The sequence below is a fragment of the Sceloporus occidentalis genome, unplaced genomic scaffold (genome assembly GCF_023333645.1).
Source record: "Sceloporus occidentalis isolate IW3139 unplaced genomic scaffold, rSceOcc1.0.p SCAF_28, whole genome shotgun sequence".
Classification (NCBI taxonomy): Eukaryota; Metazoa; Chordata; class Lepidosauria; order Squamata; family Phrynosomatidae; genus Sceloporus; species Sceloporus occidentalis.
Genome location: NW_028317008.1, coordinates 2370989 through 2377386, shown reverse-complemented (window position 1 = coordinate 2377386; position 6398 = coordinate 2370989).

Here is a 6398-nt window from a genome sequence, read left to right as displayed (position 1 = left end):
CGTCAACCATTTTTTACTTCACCCTCCTCGTTCCTACCAATACAAATATTTAAAAAGACAAACAAGACACCAACCTCTGGTTTCATCAGCTCCATTTGACACATGCTTTATCCAGGATGTACTTGCGATGATCTAAACTTTGTCGTAACCATAATGTTTCACAAAGGACTGAATTTTAAGGTCAATGACTATCATTACACTCGTAGATGCGATGCTGGCGAAATGATAAATAGGGCCATTTAGGAAGTAGTATAAACTGCTTTGTGGGTTAACAGAAAGTTAAACATGTGTACCCTTATAAGCACAAGGCAGGTGTGAATGGATTGGTCTTTCCATTGAATCATTTTTTCAATGTAGTGCTGGCATTGGTATATGCCCCCATTTTTTTTACTTTTGAGATGGCAGCACTTAAGAATCTTCTTCCTTCTAAACCGCAAGATACCTTTTTGCATTCCAAAAAATGCACTCCTTTCAGTGAATTAAAGGTTGGTAGCCATAAAAGATTAGGAAGCAATATCTTTATCATGAACAGGTTTCTGAGTGTCAAAACCGACTCTGTTGACCATGTACCCCTCTGACTCCTGTTAGAATCGAGCTCCTGACCTTTTGCTGGCTGAACAATTGGGAGTTCTGTTACAATAGGTGGTGGGGGTTTTGTTGCCCTTATTTAGGTTCTCCAAACATTAGCCGTAGGTTTGTATAAATTTCAATATTCCAACTATCTCTTGCATTTATTTTGAAATTCCTCTTTTGGAACATTGCCAAAGAAGGTTTATAAGAGGGCTTGAAAATTCTTACTGTGGTTGTCATGGACTGTGTTTAACACACTTGTTCATTTTACTCCCATTTTTTTTTTTTTTTTTTTTTAGACAGGAATATATACTAAGAATGTGGAAATAGTTTTTCTATAAATATAAAGCTCCAATGTTTTGTAGATGAATCTGCATAATTTACTACGCTTTGTAATGAAATTAAGCATGTGACATCCTGCACGTTGTAAGCAAGCCCTTCCTCACTAGCCAGTTGACGAGGAATGCAGTTTTGGTTTTTTGGGGGCATTTAGTTGCATTCTGTTTCCGCAGTGTTAGTCTTTGTATGATAACCCTTTGTGTGATTTGTAATCCCACAATCTTTGGTTCCATGGATTATATGCCTCACCAACAACAATAAGGCACCTTTTGCGCACCTAAATAATATAACCACCAGGAGGACTGCTATAGGCAATGCTTTTGCCTCTCAGGTAGCTGACCTCTTTCCAGCGCAAGTTAAAATGTTAATGGAAAACCATCAGCTCTCAGCATTGCTATTAAGACATCCAAAAAAAGGGAACGAGGGAAATGTCACTGCCCTGTGAATCTGCCATTCTCTACTGCCCCTACCTTCACTCCATCGCTCCTATTGTTTTGTACCACTGTGTATGTAGAGTGAACCCCATACCTGGGCGATAATGGACGCTATTACCTAGAAAGGGCTGATGTGAAAGGTACTCAACTTTTTTGTTAATTAGAGCCAATAGATCATTTTTTTATTTATTTTTTATTAAATCCCTAATCACTCGCTATATCTTTTACCAACCAAAATAATACATATAACCAGGCTTCAACGGAACAAGACCGAAATAAGGAGATGTGTTCATTTTCCTCCTGCATATTTTATTTTCTAACTGACAGCTGGTGCTACGCCCGAATTAACAGTGGGACTCTGGCCTTGTGTATTAGCAGGCTATGTTCTCTGAGTTCGGCATTGGTTTTAATAATGGTCTCTTAGTCAACCGTATATTGACTTTGTGGTTTTTTTTTTTACAATTTTTTTTTAATAATTATTTACTTTTATACTGTGAAAATCTTTCAATCGGAAAGATTAAATGACATTTGGACAAAGGAGTAAATGTGTCTTGTATTTTTTTTTTTTTTAATGTGTCTTGTATTTTTTTTTTGTCTACATTAATGAAATAAATGATACTAAGAAAAACATCCTATTTTAAACTTGTAGCATAGAGATAGTTAGAGAGAATGCATTCAAGACTAAAGCTATGGCTTGGCACAGCTAATAATTTAACAATAGACGTCAGAACATAAATTGTAATACACATGAAATGGTATTAAATTAACAGATTGTAAACAATCAAAAATTTCCAGCTAACAGAAGGTTTTTAATAGGAAAGTTTTATGTAGCACCATCATATTCTGCAGTGCTGTACAAACGATAACCCAAAGAGCTAAACTAAGAGTTACTGGGCATCTTTATGTTACAAATTCTTGAACACACGGCACCATGACTTCCACCGGATGTGGGATAATTTGGGAGACCTTAGGATTTCAGAGAATTTACCAGGATCTGAGGTTGCAGCGCAGAAAGGTCTTCCCCCAGTAATAGTTTAGTTTTAAGTGGATATATTTGGGGGTCAGCCCAAACATTGCTGAATGAGCTTCCCATGATGCTTAGAGACATTGAATGAAACACACAGCACAGAACATTTGTAATGAGTTGCTGGGCCACGAGAGTCAAATGCATTTTAAAAAACCAAATGAAAAAGGTCTGTTCTTCCCTTTTTTTTTATATTCCCCATTCAAGGATCAAGCAAGAAGTGTGGATGATAAAGTAACGGCCCACACCTTTGATCTACATCCAAGATCGGACCATAAGCACACATTATCAAACAAGAATATGAATATCACTTTCATTGCTTCCTTGCCATGAAAAACTGTATTAACTTAAATACCGATACTGTTTGTGACATCACCTACAGAAGTTTAAAATTACGTTAAATTAAGATGTACACCACATGTAATATGATAACTTACATGTAGAGATGGTGTGCAAAATACCCAGTAGCTGATGGCCTTCTAGCAGACATATATCATTGTGTCTTATGGCCTTTTTAGGAGGTTTGGTTAAGGACAAGGCTTTACAAGATTTTGGCATCATGATAGATATCTCCATTAGAAAAGGGGCATTTTTCATGAAAACCCCAAGATTTTTTAATTTGAAGAATCATGTAGTTTATCTTCTAAATACATGTTTATACACTAAACTCAGACATTTACACTCGAGCAACATTATGAGTTCCCTGAAAAGGGGGTCATCTGGAGAATAGAAGAGCAAAATACTTGTAGGAGACAGGTTTCTCCTCACATTTTGCTGTAATACACCCAAAATGTTGAGAATGTACTAGAAACGCTTGTGTTTTATGCCTATTCACTATAGATCTCTACAGTAGACTATACATAAAATACAAAGAAAAAAAAAATGATATACCCTTTATTGGAACATCTTTATGAAAACTCTATGTTGTGTGTTTGTTTCACTTTGCCATATTTCACAGTTACACCGTTATTGTGTGATAGCGGCTAATTCCTACACAATAGAGGAACCCTAATGATCTCAGCAGGCCATGTGACCCTTTGGTCACATGATACAGAGAACAACAGGAAGCAGGAAGGCTCTGTGCTGATATCCTGCACCTGCTGCTTTAACAAGGAATGTGATGCATTAGTGAGAGTAGCAGGTACTGTATGTTTTTTTGGGGAAGCTGAGGGAAGATGCAGTCTGTCCCGCCGTCTCTACTGGCTGCCAAAGAGGAAGCGCTTGAGTGCAGATAGAAGGTAATAATAAAAATACGTTTTATTGTCTGTCTTTACCTCTCCGTAGTGTGCGCGGTCCTGCAGACGTGGTGTGTGTGTGTGGTGAGTGCACAGTGGGAAGTGTTTTGCGTGGCTGCTGCGCGATACACATAACAAACCCACACGGTGCCCGGCGAGGTTAGGAATATATAATAAACTGCAAGAGCGGGTCTATAAAACACTAACAAAAAAAACCCCCGCTATTAAGTTATGCAACCTTCTTATATATAAACCCTCACAGGCCGAGTATGTTCTCCGTGGCCCGATCCTGATGTAAGGACGCGTCCGGAGGAGCAGGGAATGGGTCTGTGTTCTGGCTGACATGTCAGAGAGAGACATAAGCATGGTTGGCGGTGGCGAGTACAACGCTTTGTGCGCACGCAGTATAACTAGAAGTGTCGCCATGAGTTGCCATCTTTTTCGTTTCCAAGATTTCTTTGCACAGTAATGCCAGTTTGTACCGTTACAGATGTATCATCCCATATCTAAATACAGTGCGTTTTACTGAAGATGCTGCATCGCTGGGCTTAATTCACATGGACTTCACTGAGGATCGTTAAACTTTAAACATCTGATACCTTGTAGACTACATTAAGGTTTGGATTACACCTGGAATGTGTTTATATATACATTTTTTACTCCAACTATTTATTGATGCATTTATCAATTAATTTATACATTCATTGATTATTACTTATTCAGCATAGGTCACTTTTTATTATTTATAATTGAGGGAATTCAGGAATTACAATCCATCCACTTACACTTAGCACAAGACACTATATTTTTTTCGAGAAGTACAGCTGCCTGAATACACGATATACAGCAAACGCTAGAAATGTTAGAAATATATGGGAAAAACAGTCCCGACACAGCTAATGCGTACTACTACAAACATTTATTTCAAACGGTATTTTACTACAACTATTGACTTTCCACATTTAACTTGTGGAGCAAGTTCAGTCACTTGACTCAGATGATCCAGAAGACAGAGTAATATGGAGTTGATGAACTCTGTGCAGGATCAGGCCGAGGAGGAAATATCTCTTTGGAGCTTGGAGGCACTCAGCAGCGGAATGGTGCACGCATGTTCCCGAGTTCAGACGCTTGATTCACACGATGATTCCAAAAGATAGATGTAAGATGTTGATTAATTGTCAGCAGGCTCAGGCTGAGGAGGATATAGCTCAGCGTAGCTTGGAGGCGGCTCTGAAGGAAAACCCTCGTTGGTAGAACAGCTCGGCAGTGGAATGGCTTCCCGAGCGCGTCTGCTGGATTCATCATTATATGAATTATTATACATGCTGTAGTAAGGAGGTGGATCCTCGCTCGTTGGCATGTTACATCCTCTTGGAAAGTATGGCGGTGGGGGTGGCGGGAACATGTAGACTTCGCCCTCCAACATAATGCTATATGGCTGATCTCTGGGTTCCTCCTCAGATTCAGGGGCATCAGCGGCCAGATGGTTTATGGTCAAACACGCCGACACGCAGAAAAACAAGCCAACTACTGCAATTACAAGTCCAGATATTTGCAGTGAGCGAGTTTCGCAGAATCCAGGAGCTGGAGCTGTTTTGGGTACCGGCTTACATTCTGATACCACAACTCCTGGGATAGTAATTAGTATTCCGCAACTGATGAACAGGATCCCGACTATTAAATACTGAACAAACTGTCGGCTCTTCCCACAGAGGAAGGGGCTGTCTGGATTTGAATGGTCTCCTATTGATTCTCTCCTTCTCCTATCCTGTCTCGCAGTAAATTCTGCCATTATTATAGATGCCAGCCCTATCATGGCAAGTACTGGGCCCAGTACTTTGTATATCCCACAGATGGAAATGCCGGACTGGCATGACCGGAACCCATACACAGAAAGCACAGATGCACTGCATAAAAGCACCCAGCCAAGCACAAACAGCAAGAATATTATTATGCTGGTCAGGCGAGGCCTAGGTGGCCCACAGCAAATGCACTCCATGACAGAGGAAATCTGTACTGTCAGGTGTCCATCAAAGATGGTTCAGGTCCAGAGACTTCCAGCCGTGTGTGCAGGATATTAGGCGCACAAACTAAAGCCTTGTAGTCTCTGCCTATTTTTTTCTTCAAATTGAATTGAAAAACTGTAGCGCAGTTTCCAGAGGCTGTCAAGTGGTGATGGCCTTATGACATCATAGTATTATGAGATCACAGCCAGGACAGACTGTACCACAAGGCAAAGGTGATGTTTTCCTTTGGAGCCACCTCCAAGCTACAAAGAGATCTATCCTCAGCCTGATCAACATATTACTCTGTATTCTGGATCATCTGAGTCAAGTGACTGAACTCCCTCCACAAGTTAAATGTGGAAAGTCAGTAGTTGGAGGAAAATACCCCTTGAAATAAATGTTTGTAGTAGTACGCATTAGCTGTGTCAGGGCAGTTTTTCCTGTATTTTTCTTCCAACATTTCTAGCTTTTGCTGTATATCGTGTATTCAGGCAGCTGTACTTCTTGAAAAAAGTGCCCTGCGCTAAGTAACCTGTGTGAATAAGTAATAATCCATGAATGTATAAGTTAATTGATAAATGCATCAATAAATATTGAAGATAAAATAAATATATAAAACACATTCTAGGTGTAAGCCCAACCTTAATGTAGTCCACAAGGTATCAGATGTTTAAGGTTTACAGATCCTCAGTGAAGTCCATGTGAATTAAAGTGCGATATAAACTCACTTAACAAAGTCCTTGTACTTCTCAAGGCAGCATAACCCAGCGATGCAGCATCTTCAGTAAAA